The sequence below is a fragment of the Bacillus rossius genome, chromosome 1, assembly GCF_032445375.1.
Source record: "Bacillus rossius redtenbacheri isolate Brsri chromosome 1, Brsri_v3, whole genome shotgun sequence".
Taxonomy (NCBI): Eukaryota; Metazoa; Arthropoda; class Insecta; order Phasmatodea; family Bacillidae; genus Bacillus; species Bacillus rossius.
Genome location: NC_086330.1, coordinates 57,903,977 through 57,925,287, shown reverse-complemented (window position 1 = coordinate 57,925,287; position 21,311 = coordinate 57,903,977). Strand labels below are relative to the sequence as shown.

Below are 21,311 nucleotides of genomic sequence, written 5' to 3'. Positions count from 1 at the left end.
AATAAACCGAGCATTTGGCTGCGGTGGTAGCCAGCCATGTTTGTTTATGTTCTAAACACGTCAAAAATGGTTTCAAGTACGAGAATATGAAGTGTACTATTATTACTTCGTGTTTTTTTTAAATTATATCTGTAACTTATGTTCGTGTTATGATTTCGAAGCAAAATATGTATATATAATTAATATTCCGTAACTTATGCAGTCACATTGCTTGCAATTTGTTACGTTTCCGTGCATCGCGGAAGCAGCAGACGCGATAGTGAAATATTCCAGGAAATCTGTATCCGTTTCCGATTCCGCGTGCTATTGTAGAAAGAGCCTAAATAATAGTTTTTTTTCTATTGTTTCCGGGAAAGTGGGTAAGATTATGATAGGTAATCATAAGTTAAAATTAAAGGCTAGTTAGGTTATCATTATTTAAAATACTCTTTGAACGTAAAAAAAGATATAAAGTCTTGCAATATATGTGTTTTTTTTATCTTCAAGAGTGTTAGGAAAACTTCGGAGAACTTCGGAACTGTGCGGGTGTAGCTCTCATACCAGCGAATTCTAGTATTACCTTTGATCACACACACTGTTACTGAACACGCCATGGAAGTTATCAACCAATCAATTGTACATGAAGAAAAATGTTTGTTTCAATCAAACAAATATTCTTTTACGTATGGCGAAACAAATTTTTTTTCTTACAGTAACAAATAATTTGGTTGACAAAAAAAAATTGGCAAGAAACAAAATTGATTTGTCATATGTAAGAAAATATACAGTTGATTTGACAAAGTCATTTCTGTTGGATCCACAAAACCTTTCTTCTAAAAAAAAATTGTTTTAATCAACAAAATGCATTTATTTCACCACTAACAAACTAACATTTTCTTGAAGCAAACAAACATTTATATCAGTGTGTGGTAAAGTCAATTATGAATTCATCCCAACTCTCCTAAATTTGTTTGGAAAAGAATCAATTGAATGCTAATTCAAGAAATTCTCTAAGCTTGAAAGAGTAAATGAAATTAAATATCTTACGTTAGAGCTGCAAAAACTAAAATAAATTGGTTTGAACAGTAGTGTTGTAGTTTTCATATTCAACATAAATAGAAAGTACTTTTGCGTGTTGTTCTACTTCATGACACAATTTTTAAAGACATTTTAAAATGTTCTACAAACAAATTGTGGCTTTTTTTTCTGACAAAATTTAATTTTCAAATAAAAATTGTTTATCAATCATCTATATATGTGCAAAAAAAATTCTTTAAGTTTTATAAGGTTTGTTTTTCTTTGTTAGCTTATGTTTGCCTTTTTTCTTTAATCCTAATTAAATCTTTTATATGTTTTGAAATAAAATATATTTCCTGTATTACATTAAAATGAATTGTATTTACAAACACATCTTTAAAAATAAAACACTTAGATATTAAATAAACAATCGGCACTCACAAATAAGCTTGTTTTTGTGAGCATTTTATTTATTTATTGTAAATCATAGAGCATTTATGTAAATTATGCACATTAATTACATGAATAGTAAGAAGTAAATTTAACATATTTAAACTAAATTCACCGTACCCTTATTTTGAATATTGCATTCAATTACATTTTTTACTAAATACAATAGCACAAAAAACGATTGTTTCAAGACAATTTTTATAGATCAAACCATAAACATTTTTACATTTACAAATTTATAATTAAAAATAAAATTTATTTTTGGACACGTAACTTTTTCCAAATTTCCAGTTTGAGAGTTGATTTCAAAGAAAATATGTAAATAGTTCGTTTCTAAATTTCAAATAATTTTGTTTAAAGAAACAACTTATGAACTCATATAAATCTCTTTAAAAAATTCACTCGTTAATGTAAACGATCATAATTAAAGTTAATTACTATGTGCAACACTAATGTGAGTATTATTTGAACATCTGAGAAATTGTCTTATCTGTTTCTGTTAAAAATGTAAAAGTTCTTACTTTCATACAAAATAAAGTGTAAATATACTTCATTGCATAGCATTTTTAGTAGTTATAGTTTTGTAACTTGTTTGGCTGTTTATTATTTCCTTTCTGTTTCTTTATTTAAATTTATGGAAAAAAAATTTTTGTCGTTTACATACATTTTATTTCATTAAGTGTAATATTTGCGTCGAAACTACTTTATGCAACATGACTTACGTAATGGTGTTATGTTACTAAGTGTTAACTTCGCAGTCAATACTTTACTATAAAAATATGTTAATAAATAAACAAATCGTGTCCAAGTGCAAACTTATTGAAGGAAAACATGTGCTTTAACATTGAACGACTTACACATAATCAAAATGGTAATTTTTTTTTTAACTTACTGAGATAGCACTGAATATTGGTTTACATCTCATTTTGTCCAGCAGAGTGTCAGAATTGTTTAATTATTTAGCATCAAACAGCAAATGATGAGAGGTCTAGCAGTTTGAGACATTTTTTTTTCTGTCATCTTGGAATGTTGAAATCTTTAATCCTGACTACCTGACAAGAGAATTCGTGTATGTAATTCGTAAGAAATATTTATTATATACCCCTTCATAATATATTTAATATGTTTTGACACCATGTTCGAATTAACTTCGCTGTTTGACAGGCCACAGTACCAAATGTTGAATACTTATTAATGTCACCATTATTTTGAAAATGTAATTATTATGACAGTGGTAGAAGTTAATGAAAACATTATTTATTATTTCCAATGGCGGTAACACTAAAGGCCGGAAACAAGGAAAGGAAGCAAGGGAAGACATGTAATGCTCAAAAATTGAAATTTTAACTGTGCTTCCAAATAGTATTTTTGGCACATTTCTAAATTTGAATTTTTGAAAAATTCTGTCGCCAGTCATTTTATTTTTTTGCTGCAAGAACTTAAACTTTTTCCGCCTCCTGTACACTCCCGTTTAATCTTTGTCAGACCTGTCTCCCCAATATTTCCCAGCATAAATCTAATTTGCCAACCATCTAATGACCCAGCAAGTACTATCGTCTTATCCCCACCTTGGTGCACGTACGTCGCCTATAATTCGCCTCCTAGCCATGACAAGAAGTGCTATGTCCTGCAAGCTATCAGAGCAGGCTGTTTCTAAGACCTCGCCTGATGTGAGCACTCCATGGCATGATCTCGAGTCATTTTCACCAACGTATAGTCACGCCTCCTGGCTCAGTAGAGCCTCGTTCTCACTGTCAACGCAGTTTCAACCGCCGCCCGCCCCCCCCTCCCCCCCCGTCAACATAAGCTTTCCTGGGAACACTGCTCAGAGCACTGACCGGCAACTTACCCCCGGCCAGGTTTTGCCTGTCTAAAGGTCTCGACACTAGTCTTCGAAAGTACCGTCTATGCCCGCTAGTGGCACAGTTGCTAATTATTTCCTCTGTGTGTTTGAACGCCTGCTAAATGGCTGCCCCCTGGCATCTCCCGAAATAAACAGTACCCCGTTGTTCATTTCCAGGCCACCAGAGCGCTGGACTAGTCCCCTCCATAAGCCCAATGCTTTAGCAGTCGCCTCGGGTGAGTCGATCTCTCCTTGTTTCGGACACCCCTCAGTGGGTCGTGTTGACATCGGCCAGTACTACCATCTTCGAGATATCAAAGTCAGTTTTTCTCGACAAGCCCCTCGGTAATCATCGGAACCTTTCGGTCCGGAAGCCAAAGGGCCCCCCCCCCCCCACTTTTCTTTTGATTGACGTCACCTTTTAACTACGAGTCGCTGCCATCCCAAACTTACTTCGCGCCGCGACTCCAGACTGACCACACCGAATCGTCGGTTATCAAGACTTTACTCCAGTCTTTGTTTAAAGATGTAATCAGCTAGGGAAGGGATGTGATCCCTACAACTCTAGTAATAAGTAATTAGTCAGTCTCCGTACCTCGTAGAAGTAGTCATGATTGGTTAATAATACTTTATTATATTTTCTATTCTTCTGAATCATGGAAACGTCCACGACAACCGCGGGTTCGTGAGCTCCGCGCCCTGGCTGATGCTGGAAGCCATCTCCCTGTATGGTGAGTTTTTGACAACCTTTATTCCCAAGCATCGTCGTGGTTAGAAGGCATTTTCTGCCTACATATTTTGCCAACTGTCTGTGAACCAGTTCTGAACATGTTTGTTTCGGATCTGTTCAAAGACAGGGTCCAAGGGTCGGATGCGGACCTAAGAACACCGCCCTCGAGTCCTTCCTCCTGCATTCAGGACGACTAAGGCGCCCTGACGGCTCGTTAGCAGCCCAACTTCGGCCAGCAATCGTCAAACCTACAGTCCTTCAGTTTTTTTATATCTTCAGAATAACACTAATTCATGATGTCCAAAAGATCGGAAAAGCATACATTTTTCTTTCGGGACTTTAATCGCTCTAAGTCGGCTGGGATTGTGAAAGAAAACTTAACCTGTGTATTGTTTCTGATTGTATTTTAATAATGTTTAATTATAAAGGGTAATTTTCTAATGAGGGCCGGCCCATTATTTTGATAATGTAATTTTAATTCCTTTTTATTATAAATGCATACTCTTAATACGTTTGTTAATCAATTTATAAAATATCATCTAATTGTGAAAGTAATCGATAGTTAAATAAACATAGAGGTACTTATATCTAGACGAAATCATTATTTTGCCTTCTGAAAATAAAAGATCCACTAGTTACACAAGTCATCAAGAGAGAGTGAAGTGTGACAAAATTATAACAGAACTTGGGTTTACTCTGTTATTACTGAAGTTTAACATAACCACAAATAGGAAAAAATCTAAGATGGCTGAGCATTAATACGCATTACCAAGAGATTGGCTACGCAACTAACATTACAACTGTTGTGAATGGAGCCTGAATTTCGAATGGAAAAAAAATATTTCATGATAACATTTTACGTGCACACGTATCTTACAAAGCTTTAAATAACTTTAAACAAACCCAATGCTTCTATTAGTAAGAGAGGTAGCGTTTTTTCCGTTAAAAAACAAACTTTTACCCATTTCTTATCCCTTGGAATTATTTTTTCATTGAAAGGATCATCCAGGATTGGAAGCAATATATAAATCTATATAAACTTTTAAAGTAGCTGGGTCTGTGGTCTAGGGCCACGAAATGGGGGGAAAATAAACAGAAATTTTCGGGAAGTCACACCATTCTAACGACTTCAAAAAATGGGGTAACATGCCCAAAATCTTTCCTTCCTGTATCCGATATACTACTTAACGTATTCTCCGGCTCGAAGCTTTGAGTGCTCTTGCGAAGCTAAGAACGTCCTCTGGCAAGCTCTCTCTCTCTCTCTCTCTCGCTCTCTCTTTGTCTCCCGCTCTCTCTTTGTCTCCCGCTCTCTCTTTCTCTCTCACTCTCCACGCTGATACAAGGGCCTCCAAGCGCTCTGGAACATGTCTCACGATTCGGGGCCGAAAGTTTCCCCCTGCACCCCCTCACCATCCAAAGAAACCACACCGGACGCCCAGAAGTTTCTGCGGAACTACTAAGGCTGCCGCAGCGCGCGTCGATGTCCCGTCCCACCCGCACCCGACTCCAATAAACAGCCCGACTCCCAACAGCCCGACTCCCAACAGCCCGACTCCCAACAGCCCGACTCCCAACAGCCCGACTCTGGAATTTATTCCTCGGCGTGGTTCTTCCGCATCTATAGCGCAACCAAGGCTACTGTTTATACACAGAATACCTGGCATAGCTGCCGGAATCGAGGTACTACTCAGTGTTGATGGTGTCTGTTTTAACTTTGAATTTGTCCTAGTTGACCGCTGGTTCGTTTAACAAACCGTGGTTGTGTAAAGGTTTACTGTTACAAGTTTTATTAATCACTTGAACTTGCTTGTAAGAATCCTTTAAAAATTACATTATGAAGATAATATTGTTTAACAAATATGTTAAACACGTAGGCAAGGAATGGGGGGTTTCAATCTTTGTCCTACGTTTCCATTTAAAGTACCAACGTAAGCACTGAATAAATATTTTGTTTACCTTTTAATTATATATATATATATATATATATATATATAATGGAAACGTAGGACAAAGATTGAAACCCCCCATTCCTTGCCTACGTGTTGTTAACATATATATGTGTGTGTGTTTGTTTTCGAAAAAACCACCACACCATAAGTATAACTTAATTTGATTTTAACACTCACAAATAACTATTTACAAGATGTCCCAGAACTCAACGTTCAGCCGAGAACGGTTAATGCAAATCAAGGATGGTACTGAATAAAAATAAAATTAAAAAGAATATCATATTTTTTGAATTATAGGGATTCTTTATTTAAAATTATTAAAATCTCCTTCTGCACCAAATAATGCAATACGTTGACAGGAAATTTTATATATGAAACTATTATAATGAGTGTTACGCAGTCCTGATTAACTTTATTATTGAAAACAATTAAAAATAAAAAATAATGTTTTTTTTTTTAAAGAAAAATGTGCGTGTGTAACTCAGTACATGTAATATTAGTGAAACGTCTTTAGCAATTCAAACCTTGACTCGTTAGTTTATAGTTAGGGGTAAAATGCAGAGAGAGAGAGAGAAAGAGAGAAAGAAGACAATTTTCTAAATAAACATGAATTAACCAAAATATTACTCATTTATAAAAATTTCTCAGGATATCAATAATTATTGAGAATCAATAATGATTATTTAACAATATATACTACTCGCTTTTGAAATAATTACACTATTAAAGATTATACTAGGCAAGACTGGTGCAGGCGTGCAAAAAGCCAAGCAAAAATTACAGACTCTCGACAAGAAGATTATAGGAGGATTTCTTCCTTTGCTTTTGCCTGCATTGGGTGCTCTCGGCGGCCTCATCGGTGCAACGAGCGGTATAGTGCGGGCAGTCAACACTTCAAAGAATGAGCGCAAGCAGTTAAAAGAAGCACAGCGACACAATGCCAGCATGGAAGCCATTGCCATGGGTAAAAAAAAAAAAAAAAAAAACGGCGCTGGACTCTACTTGCAACCTCACAAATCAGGTCGAGGCATGAGAAAGAAACGAATGAAAAAATCCTAAGCTCTTTGCCGAAACGTCCGCTCACCAATATAGATTTGTTCAGGTATGCTCGAAAACTGAAAATACCAAATTTCCGCGGCGTGTTTATGCGAGACACTTTGCCCAGCAAGCCAAAAACGCACGAACGTGCCATCATTAATTAAGACACGTCGGCGGGTCGAGGCACGCACTGGGTGTCTTATGTAAAGACGGGAAAAATGGCCGAGTACTACGATAGTTTTGGAAATTTAAGGCCTCCGCCAGAACTGCGACAGTACCTGGGCCGGTCCACTACGTTGTTTTACAATTACGAAACGGAACAGAGGCCTAATCAAACAAACTGTGGACACTTGTGTCTTCGCTTTTAAACAAACAAAAAATTAGCTGACAAATAAAAATTGCTATTCAAAGGTTGTGCAGTGATGATAATTTATTAGTCATGTCGATAACACTTACATTGACAGGTCACGCATCTGAGCTGAGGCGGTTCATTTCCCGCCTCTGGATTTAGACGGAGAATGGTGTATCGGACTCGTAGATTTTCAAACGTATAATGCCATACCTAATATCAACGAGGAAAACTGCAAAATCTGCTTCCTGAAAAGCAATGGGACCGCTGATGAAATACAGTTACCTGTTGGTGCTTACGAAATTGACGACATTGCAAAGTACATCAGGGATATGTTACCACAGGATGTAGACTTTCAACTGCGTGGAAATCCAAACACTCAAAAAAGCATTCTAACATGCAGTGAAAATGTCGACTTTACGAAACCTGGCACCATAGGCACCATGCTCGGATTCGAATCAAAGGTGTATGATACAGGAAGAACGTACGAATCTACGCGCGCAGTAAACATTTTGCCTGTGAATGTCATAAGAATAAACTGTAATTTGGCAAGTGGAACGTATCTCAACGGAAGACTAAGCAACATGCTGCACGAGTTTTCGCCGATGGTCCCGCCAGGATATTGTCACGCGGTAAAATTTTACGTGTAGGTTTTTTTGAACTTGGCTTTGCGCATGTAGTGCTTTGTGAGCCCGCGTGAGTTCCTGACACTTGTTTGCGACACTCGAGCATTGACTTGTTTTCCTGGCGCGGTAGATTGCTAGCACTCGCTGTTTTTCTGGGACGGTGGCGTGATTCGCCGCCCGAGAGCCTGGCCAGCTGCGCGGGCGGTTGCGTCATCCTGTCCTGGAATCTCCGGGAGTGTTGGCTGCCCTGGTTGGTTTCGCTGCGTTGTTGTTTCTCGCGCAGGCCTGACGCGCTGGTGTTTGTGTCGCTACCAGGTGGCAGAAGTGCGAGTCTGGCATGACCGTTGGAGGGGGGGGGGGGGGGGATAGCGTCGGTTGGCGGAACGGCGTTGTGTTTGTGAAATCGCGGCCGGGATTTTTGTTTTCGCGTGGAGTGTTCTCGACGTGATGACGATGTGAAGTGAAATTAATAAAAGGGGCCACCCTGGGTGCGCCTGGGGGTGGTTCTTCTCGGTGAGGTGTTGGAGGTCTGTCGGAGCCCCGGCCTGGCGGGTAGCTGCGTGCTGCCGTTTAAGGTGTTGTAAGTAATGGCGAACTCGTAATTTTCTTTCACCTCTTGTAACAGTTGTGGGCGTATTTTACAATTTGTGTTAGGATGACTTAACGTTTTGATTCTTTCCAGGATTGCAGGCAGTTTGTGGTATCCAGTAATGTAAACTTTCTTTCGTTAATTTTAGCATAAGGATGGGTCGAGGTGTGTGTTAAGAATAATCATGTTATTTTAAAAAAAAGTAATACTCGTTCTAAGAAGAAGATGAATTATTTATTTATTTCAAAGGAGTATTTATTTTTTTTGTTTGTTACCAGAGTATGTTGACATTATTAACTTTATTTATTTATTTAATTAGTTAATTATTTACTTATGTGTTGGTCATAGTTTACCGGAAATAAAACCTGAAACGATGTGGGATAAATAACATTTTTTTTTTCTTTCAGTCAACACCCTACACCCCCTGTCCTAAGGAGGTTAGACAATCCCTGTACCAGCTCTACTGCTACCACCCCCCCCCCCCCCCCTAATGTTTATTTTGAAATCTTAAGACGTTATTTTATAATGTTTATTTTCAGTGACATTTGTGTTGATCTTGACGGAGACCGAGGGCCCTTGCGACAAAATGGTGTGAGGCTAGGGTATATGTCTAATTGTAGGGTGTGTGTTATTTTTTTTTTAAATTTGTTTGGTGTAATGGTGATGTTTGGTTTTAACCATATCTGTTTCAGGGGTCACGAGAAGGTACAGCCAGGATATTTATTAATGTTTTATGCATGAGAAAGTATTATTAATTTTTTTTTTAATTAGGCCTATTCTGTAATGGTAATCATTTTCTTTTTTTTCTTTTTTTTCAGCCAGTGTTTGAGATAAGTGTTTATGTTTATCAGCAAGGAACAACATATTCAGGAGTTTTAATTTGCATACCTTCCATTTTCAGGTTTTAATTAGAGGAGTGGAGACAGAATGCCTACTTACATGTTCTCTGAATAAGTGTAAAAATGTAATGGTCTTGTTATAGAGTTAAGTATTTTAAATTTTCATTAAGTTAAGTAATTTTTTTTAAACATGGCACTTTAGTATTTCAATTGATTTTTTTTGGTATTGTGTGTGTAATTGTAAGCAGTTGATTTAAGATTTTTATTTTTTTTTTTAAGCCAGGTTAGGTAGGAGGCTGAATGTTTATCAGGAGCATGATTATTTTTTTTTAGTTTAAGTATGTCCACACACTGAGTATTCTGTTTATTTTTTTTTATGTTTGGGCATCTCTTATCAATACACTCTTAGCCTATGTACTGACGACAAGACAGGGATACCTGATATTTGTGGAAATAGTAGTTCAGATGAGGAGCCCCTGGTAAAGATGCAAGAAAAATTGCATTTGTTAAACTCAGCACCTAGAGGAGACCACCACGACACAATGGAGGCAGGAAAATTTTTTGTGGAACCTAGCAATTTTTGGGGGAGACAAATAGAAGATGTCGATTAGTTTATAAAACAGTTTAGGAGGGCAGCCAAGGTCAATGGCTGGAATGACCAAAAATGTATTGCGTATTTACCCACATTTCTCAGGGGACCAGCTAGCCGCTGGTATGACAGTTATGAGTCAACATTGGAAAATGTGAAAACTTTTGATGAATTAGCCACTGCTTTAAAGGCTGCTTTTGTTCGTGTAGGTCAGGTAGAAGACCTGGAAATGAGACTTCAATCAAGAGTACAGGGTGGGGAGGAACCATTTGAATCTTTTATTTACGACGTTCTTCACCTTTGTAATCGGCTTGACCCCAAAATGCCTGAAGCCAATAAAGTGAGATATTTATTAAGAGGCTTACGACCGGATATTGTGGAGAAAGTTATGCTGTTTCCTAACAACACAGTAGACCAGTTGCTAGGAAATTTAAGAAACATTGAGGCAGGTTTATACTATGCGAAGAGTCATGATAGGTTAAAGGGAAGTGGGGCTGTAAAACCAGAACAAGTGCCTGTTCGAAATATCAGGGAGGCAGACACAATGGATTCAAAAATAGAAAATAGACTAATGGAGTTGGGGAAACAGTTAAAGCAACTGCGTGAAGAAATGGGAATTTTAAGAGTTCAGCCCATACACTTACAAAACTTCAGACCTAGTGGAGAAAATAGAAATAAGTCTAATAAACACTTCCAACAACCGAACCAACAGAAACACAACAGTACACCTCGAGACACAACCCAAGATCCCGGTTCTAGAACCTTTGCTAGACCCCAGAGGACCTTTGATGGGAGACCCATCTGTTTTAAATGCAACAAGCCGGGACACATTCAGTGGAACTGTCGCTCACAGCCAAATATGCAGAAAACAGGGAAACTAGGCAGGAAAAGTTATGCACAGACTAGGAATGCATTCTGTAAAAACACAATGTCCCTTTTTAAGTGCGATGGGGTGTTCAGTCTAAAAACTAAGATTTTTGGGACAGAGATCCCCGTTTTTATAGATAGCGGCGCTGCTGTATCTTTAGTGGATAGTAAGTTAATTCCTAAACGTTTTTGGAAACCAGCAGAACACAGAGTTGTAGCAGGGGTGTCTGCACAAACCCACCACTTGAATCACATGGTTATGCTGGGTTTTAAATTAGGCCAATTTTTTTATCATCAGCCAGTAGGACTGGTAGAGGCACCAATCCGTGGTCTTATTTTAGGATGTAATTTTCTTACTAAGTTTGAGGCAGTAATTTCATGTAAGGGAAACAGAAATACTTTATTTACAATAAACCATCCCACTGTGGGCATTCCAGTACAAGGAGCAGAGGTGAGGGTGGCTAAGGACAGACACAGAAAACATGATAAGATTAATGCACTCCCTGGTGATAACCAAGTTCAGAAGTCAGGAACCCAAGATGATCCTCCTAAAGTAAACAAAATTGAATCAGAACCTACTTTGAGGTTAGGTTGTGTCAGGATAAAAGAGCATTCACACAACGAGGCTAGGATGCATCAACGAATTTCAGTGTGTTTTGCAGGTAATGATTTAGCAGAGGAAGTTAGTAGTAGAACCCTAAGGGGCAAAGAGAAAACGTTAGAATTACCTGTTTTTGTTGTGCAAGCTATTGATTTGACTAAGAAGCAACAGTCTGACCCCAGGTTAATGCCTTCAGGACCTAAGACAAAATTACGTACATGGACCAAAAATGTTTCTTTGCTTAATGATGTGTTTTGCTATAACAATCCCAAGCCAGATAGAGCAGACCAACGCAGGTACGACAAACGAAGACGAGCGGTGAGTTATAAGGTGGGGCAGGAAGTGTTAGTGTTTACTCCGATCTGGAAAAAGGGGCTTTCGGAGAAGTTGTTGCATCGCTGGTTTGGTCCTTTTGTTGTTGAGAAAAAAATATCTGATAATCTGTATCGGTTAAAAAAGTGTCAACGTGGTAAAGTTAGCTATGAGGTAACTAATGTGGAAAGAATGAAACCATTCTTTGCTGCTTGAGTTTTATTTATTTATTTATTTTTGTTTTATGGTTATGTCAATTGTGAGTCCTGTTTGTATTGTGTCTAGATTCTTTGTAAGGCCATTAAGTATTTGTTTTTGGTGTTCGTTTGTTGTGTATTGTAACCTGTGATACATTTCATTTCGGTCCTGGGTAATTTTGTTTAATAGTGACTTGGCAATTTAAGATTTGTTTTTTTAAGTCGCCCGTAAGAGTGTTTCAGGTAGCCTCAAAGCCACTCGGGCCCTCATAATGAAGACAACTTGCTGGTGGCTACTGATGGGTGTGCTGGTGCTGTCTCGAGGGGATGACACGCCTCATTCGCCGTTCCAACCTGAGACAGTGGGGGTCATCGCTGGTGCCCATTTCGAACCTCTACCAAAGGTGATGTTGTATACCTCATCGGTACCTTTAAATTTTAAGGTCCCCTGGCCATTACAATTATCAGAAATTCATGAAGGTATAACACTTTTGAGTTCTTGCCCCTCTAATGCATCCTCTGACTGGTGTTCAGTTTTCCGGGAATTAAAACAGGTTATGTTTTATTCTGATATGCTGTTGAATAAACTAAATGATGCAGCTGGTGAGAATTTGGAGTATGACAGTGTGGTTAATAGAGAAAAGCGAGGCTTATCTTTTATTGGCGATTTTGTAAGATGGTGTTGTGATGTGGCAGTGACCAGTCAAGTAGAAAGTTTATTTCTAAATCAGCAACAGATTTCTCTGCATATTGATCAGATGGAAGCACAAATCATAGATGACCATGTGGCGCTTGCCAATTTGAGTAATTCTATAAGTGTTGTTAATGAAGCCATGACGAGTGTTTTGAAAAGAGTTCAAACGAAATTCACTAACCTTACTGATTACCTGAGAACTTTTAGAGAAGCAATGACAGTTCGTTTTTCCGGGATGGTAAAAGAAATAGGTCACTCTTTTCAGTTACAATTATTATTAGCGGCTCAGTTAGCTAAGCAAGCTCACACTATAACTCGTATTGAAGTTTTGGATCAATGCCGCTCACATATGATTCCTTCTGTTTTGATTACGCCGGCACTTTTACAGGAAAAATTGCAGGATTTGGAATCTATCCTTGTTAAAGATGGTTATAAATTAGCAATTAGTAGTACCCAAGTTCAGGCTTATTTCCATTTGCCTATTTGTAGATGTAATGCATTTAAAGAAAATCTGTATGTGTCAGTTAAAATCCCTATTGTACGCTATAGCTCTAATTGGAAGTTGTTTCAGTTTGTTGGTATACCTTTTCATTGGAAGAATAATACATGTCACCTAGAACATGAACCAAACTTTTTAGCGGTGAATGGTTACCACCTAGTGACGATCCAAGGACGTAATTTGTTGGACTGCCGGCCTTTGGAGGAGAATTTGTGTTTTGTGCCTAGATTTTCAGGAGACACCATGGGAAGTGCATTGTGCCCCAAAGCTTTGTTTCAGGGGGTTACAATCGAAAGACTTGCAGAACTTTGTACTTTTCAATGCCGTTCCGGAACTCACCTCATGATCATGCAGGCTGAGCCGGAACGCTATTTTTTGACTCACCTTAGGGGCAAGGTGGAGTTACAGTGTGCCAAGAATCCTAACCAAACTTTGTTTATAGATGATGAAGAACGACCAGGTGCTGTGGACATAGAAGTTCCGTGTGACTGTCGATTGTATTTGAATAGTGAATTGAAAATTAATGAATTGTACCCTTGTGACTATAGAGCTAAGTCTAAGTTTCAACTACTTCATGTGATCCCAGCAGCCTGGACCAGGTTAAAGAAATTAAAGATTTTTCCACGGACTGCTTCCAGCCACACAGTTTTCCCCTCGTTGGAGGATTGTTTAAATGAGGACTGGCCCTCTGCCATTCCTCATTTGAATTTCACGGTTTCTCGGTTCACTAGATTGAACCCCATTTCTTTGAATAAACCGGTTGAAGTATTGAGTTTCATGGTCAGACATGTTCAGAGTATTGCATTATTTGTGATAGGGGGTACCCTATTTTTGATTATTATTAGAAATCCATACCTTGTGGGTATTGGAACGTTCCCACGTGTAGCTGCACTGGATGAGACCACTATGTTAAATGCTGAACTTACTGTTATGGTTTTTATATTGGGAATTGTAATTGGTATGTTGGCTTTTCTTATCTGGAAGTGTATTCAACTTAAACGAAGTGCACAGAAAAATTTGAAGATATCGTCCCCAGTCACGCCTGTTGAGGCATCCACGAGTGGAGAGGCTATGGACTTACGAGAATGATTATGTAATGAAAATGTAATAAAGGCCAAATTGTCCAGTAACACTGGTGATGAATTTCTTGTAAACATCACACTTATCTAACCATGAGGTAAATTTTCTTTGATTGATGGACTCATCCTAATTGTTTACTATTATCGCGGTTTGTAACTATTTCAAAATGGTATTTGTTGTTTAATGAAGAATTAACCATGTTTTTAAAACAAAGTAAGTTACGACTAATTATTTGGGCACATTGGTGTATTGATTATAAAGATTTAGATTTTGTTTGTTAACCAGAGATGACCCTAGGTGTCTGTTATTTTGATAGGTTATGCTGGATTGGAGGTTAAGCCAAGAAGGAGTTCCTTATCTCCTTACCTTCCTTCCATACTCCTTCCAGTGTCATGTACTGTGCGTTTGAACCAGATTTCCATGGACTCGGAGAGCCAGGACCAACTTTAAACTCGACATGTGGTGCTAGTGTAGAAGATGAACTGTTATAGCATCAATCATCGTGTCCATCCTCATTACCGAGGATCTGGGACTATACAGCCTGTACCTGGTGGTGGGAAAAAGTAACTGTTATCCCTTCCAGGAATTGTTGTGGGCTGTGTGTGACTCCTGTGGAAGTGCATTCGTCGGATGACCCCAGTTGATTGCGACATGTATGTGTGGACTCTCAGTTTCTAGAAGAGAAGAGACGAGACTGCTTGGTCGCAGTGGGGTTCGCCGCTATCATGGCATTGCTACGTTGAGAAGCCAGAGCTACATTTCTGTACTAGTGATTTTGGTGAACATTCTATCCCGCAGCGGGTTGCTGCCATTACGACTCTGTGAAGATTTTGGACTTCAACTAACCTTTGAAACTTTCGAACTACCTTCTGGTTCCTACCTAGAAGCATATCCTCTTTTGCCCTCGGTCCTCTTAAAAGGGGAAGGATATTTTGTTGCAAATTTCTTGTTTTGCTCGGGATAACCTTTATTTGTAGGTTATAAGTTTTGTATTCTAATTATTGAATCTGCGGGGTAAACAGGCACCTGGGTTCATCAATGGTTAGGCGTTTTTGGATTCCCATACCTACCTTGTTTGAGATTTGCCTATGTGAGACACTGTTGTTAAATGACATTAATGAAAGGTTAAATTTATGAGTATGTCATTTTCTATTGTTGAAGTATGTTGCTACCCCTATGTAGGTTTGTGTTTCTGAATCACCTAAGATTATTTTTTTTGTTGTTATTGTTTATTTTGTTGATGAATCTGATGCTGGGTATGGAAGTTTCACAGTATTGACGGATGGCACTGCTGGCAACATGCAGCAGAGATGGCTGGAGCTGAAGGGTGCTACTCCCAATGGTGGAGCCCTGGACTTGGAGACGAGCTGCAGATCGTCCTCCGGGATCATGGTTCCCGCCGCCCCTTCGAGCTGTTCTGTCACCATACTCCGCCTCTCTCGGCTGTAGGCCAGTCAAGTTAGGCTTAAATGTGCTTGTACCTCAAGATTACTTTATTTAGCTCAATACAACTATGTACACTCATAATTGGAGATATGAAATTGTAATTTTATGATGTAAGCAATCGGATCAATTTTTGGATACCTCGAACCCGTCTTTAAGTTTAGCTCTGTTTGTTATGTTATCGATTCTCCTCTGGCCGGTCTTGCTATGACTTTTAGAAATTGGCTCGTGCCTCTCAGGCTTCTTTTGTAATCTTAATAGTTAACATTGTAAAATTTTCTTTCAATCCTTTGTAAATTTAAGTTGTGGTTCTTGGCTTGTGGGGCACAAGCCCTCGTCGTCCGGAGTGATGTCACGCGGTAAAATTTTACGTGTAGGTTTTTTTGAACTTGGCTTTGCGCATGTAGTGCTTTGTGAGCCCGCATGAGTTCCTGACACTTGTTTGCGACACTCGAGCATTGACTTGTTTTCCTGGCGCGGTAGATTGCTAGCACTCTCTGTTTTTCTGGGACGGTGGCGTGATTCGCCGCCCGAGAGCCTGGCCAGCTGCGCGGGCGGTTGCGTCATCCTGTCCTGGAATCTCCGGGAGTGTTGGCTGCCCTGGTTGGTTTCGCTGCGTTGTTGTTTCTCGCGCAGGCCTGACGCGCTGGTGTTTGTGTCGCTACCAGGTGGCAGAAGTGCGAGTCTGGCATGACCGTTGGAGGGGGGGGGGGGATAGCGTCGGTTGGCGGAACGGCGTTGTGTTTGTGAAATCGCGGCCGGGATTTTTGTTTTCGCGTGGAGTGTTCTCGACGTGATGACGATGTGAAGTGAATTTAATAAAAGGGGCCACCCTGGGTGCGCCTGGGGGTGGTTCTTCTCGGTGAGGTGTTGGAGGTCTGTCGGAGCCCCGGCCTGGCGGGTAGCTGCGTGCTGCAGTTTAAGGTGTTGTAAGTAATGGCGAACTCGTAATTTTCTTTCACCTCTTGTAACAGTTGTGGGCGTATTTTACAATTTGTGTTAGGATGACTTAACGTTTTGATTCTTTCCAGGATTGCAGGCAGTTTCTGGTATCGAGTAATGTAAACTTTCTTTCGTTAATTTTAGCTTAAGGATGGGTCGAGTTGTGTGTTAAGAATAATCATGTTATTTTAAAAAAAAGTAATACTCGTTCTAAGAAGAAGATGAATTATTTATTTATTTCAAAGGAGTATTTATTTTTTTGTTTGTTACCAGAGTATGTTGACATTATTGACTTTATTTATTTATTTAATTAGTTAATTATTTACTTATGTGTTGGTCATAGTTTACCGGAAATAAAACCTGAAACGATGTGGGATAAATAATATTTTTTTTTTTCTTTCAGTCAACACCCTACACCCCCTGTCCTAAGGAGGTTAGACAATCCCTGTACCAGCTCTACTGCTACCACCTCCCCCCCTAATGTTTATTTTGAAATCTTAAGACGTTATTTTATAATGTTTATTTTCAGTGACATTTGTGTTGATCTTGACGGAGACCGAGGGCCCTTGCGACAATATAAACTAGTCGAAGTTCCGCTAAGTATCATTCATGTTCCAGTCGTCGTGAAGTGCGCACACGAAGTCGTCGTCAGAATCGTTGACCAGCGAGAACGATTGGTGAATTTTCAAGACGAAGAAATTACATTACGTCTGCACTTGAAGCGATGGGCATAAAGTTCGTAACACCGAACAGTTATAAAAGAAATCGTATTGGCGTTAATAAGAACAGTTCTCTACCAGACATCGGTGCATTAACACCTGACAGCATAATGTATCTTCTCAGTATTGGACAAGTGCCGAATAAATATGGAAGACGAAATCCTCAACGTGGAAGATCCGGTAATTTTGGAAGACAGCATTACGAAAATGGAATTGCACGAGTACCAGCCTTTCCTGCTCGGACCATACGCACTACCATCGGAAGTACGCATTGCAGTACAGCACCAATATATTTGTACTTTACCTTCGCAGTCATTTCTACGTATAAAAGGCACGCTGACAAAAGCGGATGGTATGCACCCGACAACGACGTCAATATCCTGCAATGGTATTCTTCACCTAATCAAGCGCATTACATTTGTACTCAATGGTGTTGAGGTAGACCAGACGAGAGATGTAGGCATAACGTCTGCTATGAAAAATTACCTTTTGCTCACGCCAAATGAACTGTCTGCTGCAAAGATGGTCGGTTGGACTCTCGAGGATGAATATAAGCTTCCGGTTTATGCCGAAGGGAATTTCGAAGTTTGTGTTCCTCTGTCCATGGTTCTTGGATTCGCTGAGGACTACAAGCATATAATCATTAATTCGAAACAAGTGCTCATACTGCTTCTAGCCAACACGCACATTAATGCAATTGTCGCCGCTGCAGAAAACCCTCAAGATGTCTCGCTAACACTACAGTCTATCGAGTGGATGCTGCCCCACATCCAAGTGAGCACCGTTGAACGAGTCAAGATGTTGAAGAACATAGAAAATGGCAAGAACTTCGATGTGCCATTCCGATCCTGGAGCCTGGAAACTTATCCCGGCTTGCCTCATAGTCAGCGTATCAATTGGATAGTAAAGTCCAGCTTCGCTACGGAAAAACCAAGATACATCATCGTCGGGCTTCAGACCGGAAGACAGCTCAATGCAGGCGTGAGTCCCTCCGTATTCGATAACTGTCAAATACGTAATGTAAAAATATTTTTAAACAGCGAAAGTTATTCGTACGTAGACATGAACATGGACTCTGAAAGTGGAAGATTTCTTCTCGCATATCAAATGTATGCCAAGTTTCAGCAAGCTTACTATGGGCGGAGACAGTCACCGATACTGGGTCCCGACAGTTTCAAGAACAAGGCTCCGTTAATGGTGTTTGACGTTTCCAAACAGGATGATCGAATAAATTCAAACATCATCGACTGTAGGATCGAGATACCGACTAGCGGAAATATTCCGCCAAACACCTATGCTTTTTGTCTGATACTTCACGATCGGCTTGCATCGTACAATTGTCGAGACAAACTTGTGAAAATTCTGACATAAATACCGTTTCGTTTTCGATGATAATTTAGTTACGACCGAGCATTGCTAGCGACAAGATGTACTGCAACCTGCAAGGTTTCCAGAGCCAAAATGGATTCGTGCTCAAGAAAATTAGCGTCACCTCCGGAGACAAGACTCGAACACGCACTTTCCGACCTCCGCATCCTTGGAATCTACTAGACGAAAAAAGTAAACGGTCGAATGAATGGCTATGTAAATATTATCATGGACTAGAGTGGGACGAAGGAAAGATTCCATACCACCAAGTGAAAAACACTATTGGAGATTTACTACTGCAAAACGAAATAATCTACGTCGCCGGACCTGAACAGAAGAAATGGCTGAGCAAGTTGTGTGATGCACCTGTTGAAATTGTAGACCTACAGACCGACTACGGCTGTCCTTCTGTGCGTAAGCTTAGTGCAATATACGACGTGCAGCCACATGACAAGTTTGATCGTGTGTGTGCCTGTACAAACTCGCAGTTAATGCAGAAATGGCACACACAGTGTTAGTAGGAGCCTGCATATATAAATGGCGTACATACGTACGTGCCTTCAGTTGTCGTTCGACCTGCAAGAAGATGTTTATGTTTCATCCTGCTAACGTATACGTGAGCGCAAGACCTAGCTTCAGCAGTGTCGAGTACAGCTACTGGGATTCCGGGTATCTACGAACATATACAGAAACCTGTGATGGAGGCGCTCAGCATTGGCGGTTTGCGCTCTTTCCTGTGTCCTACGAACCGACTCAGCAGCTGGTAGATTGTTGCGAACCTGGAAACTGTGCCGTCTATCACATGAGACCACACACAATCCTTCCTGCTAGCATCGCTGAGGTAGTCGCCTCGTCTGCATGTGCAACACCAAAAATGGACGTGTTGCAACCTGTTACGACCTGTGATTCTTCTACGCAGACGTCCAAACGGTGTGCGTCTCGCCGTCGACGTTCAGGCAGTGAATCTGTTCCAACTAGCACTGAGCCAAAGCCCAGGCGTAGACGTGGTCACAGACGTCATCGACCATGTCTTGTCGGAGTTGACGTCGCAGAAGATGACCAGCTGGAAACCTGTGTTCCTGATCTCGTGGCCTGCGAAACAGTTGGAACCGGAGTCGACGATACAGTGCGCGCGGCATTAAAGACTTTGCTTGTGAAAATGCTTGATTCCTTAACCTAATATGTATTTGTGTACTTTTTATAAATAAATGTGTAAAACTTGAACTTGTGTGTTTTTTATTTCTATAATTTTTAGGTTTCTAATAAAAATTTTTTAATTACAGACAATATTTTGACTCATGTAGTATACCAGTAGACCGCGGGTATATAAGCGAGGTTCAGACGACTGGACCCACAGTTCACCTCTGGCCGCGGTGCAGTACGAAATTGCTCTCTTCAGGTAGTATCGTGAGGTTTAGTTATGTCGACCGGAATAGACTGTTTACCGACAGCAGTGGGGACCTCGATGGCAGCAGCGATGATGGAGTCGGAGATCCCGATACTGACTGCAGAGGAGACAACGATACGTGCTGTTTCATCATCAGTTGAAGTTTCATCATCTGCATTCCAGACTTCAATTAATGACGAGCGTACAGCGCATCAATGCAAATATTGTGGCGCATCTTTTACTAAACCTACAAATGCGCGCAGACATGAAAGAAGCAGCTGTCAGAATAAAGCTCAAAGAATAATGTTTTAGTGTATAAAATGAAATAAACTAATTTCACGTCTCGAAAGCTTACATCATTTTTATAAATAATGCTCCGAGAAAGTTAAGTGCGAGTATAATGAACATGGTTATTGTTTTGACTCATGTGTTGTACCAGCTAATGAGACTATATAAGTGAGACCCTGGTGATATGAACTTCAGTCCGTCTCTGACTGCGGTGATGAACGGATCGGATAGTTAGACTTGCCTAACGTAATAGACCGGTATCTAGCTATTCTTGAGAACTCGATGGCATCATTAGCAATATCGACACCGACCTGGATCGAAGGTCTACCATCATCAGTGCAGAGCACGATGACAACGATGTCTACAGCTACACCTGCTCTCTCAGCACAGCAGGAGATTTCGATTCGTGCAACATCTTCTGCAGAGCAGACCTCAACGGCTTCAGAAGTTAACATGTCAGCAGTGTTACAATGGTTGTCAACAGTTCCAGTGTCATTGATGAAGGAATGAGCATCCAGCGGTGTTCCATCACCCTACTGCATGTACTGTGAGAAGATCAAAAACTTGAAATTACGGGATTATGTAATACACAATTGTAGTAATAACTCTGAACGCATTGAATATAAGTGCAACAGGTGTTTAAGCAAGTTTGTACACTATGGGAGATTAAAACGGCACCTCAGGAATTGTGATAGACTGGCTGTACATTCATCGGAATCAAGCTGTATATTTTGTAACAAAACATTGGCAAATATTCAAAGTGCACAACGACACGAAATATATCACTGTCCTTTTAATGAAGTCGATAATTCGTCTTTGTGTGAAAATTGTGGTGTACCAATATGTCGACCTGATAAACTGAATATACATTTACGAACATGTAAAAGACTTGGTCTATACAACAAGAAGACTGTTT

General features: G+C 39.8%; 1 protein-coding gene across 4 annotated transcripts in view; it reads right to left on the bottom strand.

The window, feature by feature from the left end:
- Window positions 1-21,311, bottom strand: part of LOC134536418 (tyrosine-protein phosphatase Lar-like) — a 1,395,465-nt gene that overhangs the window by 219,289 nt on the left and 1,154,865 nt on the right. The gene's annotated exons all lie outside the window — the stretch shown is intronic.